Here is a 1,102-nt window from a genome sequence, read left to right on the forward strand (position 1 = left end):
GCGCTGCCTCCGGGCAGCCGGCGCGTTCCCACCGAGCGCCGCGGGCTCTGCGCGCTTGGGTTTGCATTTAAACAAATTCTGTTTTCTTCTCTGCTATAAAGTCTACCCGCAGCCCGGGGGAGCGTGGATTGCTGCTCTTTTCCTGGATCTGCAAACAGGCTGAAATAATAGCTCCGGGTGTAGCCATTTATCTATATGTCTATCTGTTCACGCATCCCATCTCATCTTGCTCTGTCACCCAGTCCTGTAATATCTCGGCATCTCCCTAAAGCAGAAGATGACAATAGAGTGTAAATGGGGAGTGTTGGCTCTGGAGCATAATGATGGCAATTTAGATGCCAGCTGTAATTTTTCCCCCGTTGCCCCAGGTAACAGGGACGGTTGCCTCCTGCGGGAGCGTGGCCCACGCGAGGTTACCTCCGCTCTCCTGCAGCTGATCCGCACCGGCCCGGCCCTGCCGTCTACGTTAAGAAAGAGCAGGAAGGGAAGTGTCCTTAAAGCGAGAGGAGGGAGCCTCAGCGGGGCGAGACCGAACCAGCCTGGAGCCTCCCGCTGCCCCGGAGATGGCGGCTGCTGCGCGGGTCCCCTCCGGGCCACCGGGCCGGTCCCAGCCTGGACCCGGGACCGGGACCGGGACCGAGGCGGCCCTGGGCCGGGACGCGGCCGGATGCGCCGTGCCCCGCGAGCCCCTCTCGGGCCGGGGAAGCCGGACACGGGTCCAGCCACGCGATCACTTAACGTCCCTCGTCTGGCTCATTCCTCCCCCCCCCCTTCCCTGGGTGGTGATTTGCTACCGATTTCCCTGCAAATTTTGCACGGCGGGCTGGAAGCGATTACCTTCAGCTCGGGAAAGTAATCGCCGGCAGCTGGGGGTCGGTTCTGCATGGCAATTTGCATGCCATTACCCACAGTGCTCCGCCGCTCCGGCCGCGCCGAGGGGTGCGTGCCGGCTCGGCGCCCGCCCCGCTCCCGAATCCTCTTTGTGTCGGCGCGGGGCAGCTCGCCTTCCCCACGGAAAGTTTGGGGGCGGGGGGGGAAGAGCTGTTAAACATTTAAAACGCGGCGTTTGGGTGCGCGAGGGGCTGTGCCGCTCGGGGCCGGG

The sequence above is a fragment of the Rhea americana genome, unplaced genomic scaffold (assembly GCF_003343005.1).
Source record: "Rhea americana isolate MKP2758 unplaced genomic scaffold, rheAme1 scaffold_341, whole genome shotgun sequence".
NCBI classification, from domain to species: domain Eukaryota; kingdom Metazoa; phylum Chordata; class Aves; order Rheiformes; family Rheidae; genus Rhea; species Rhea americana.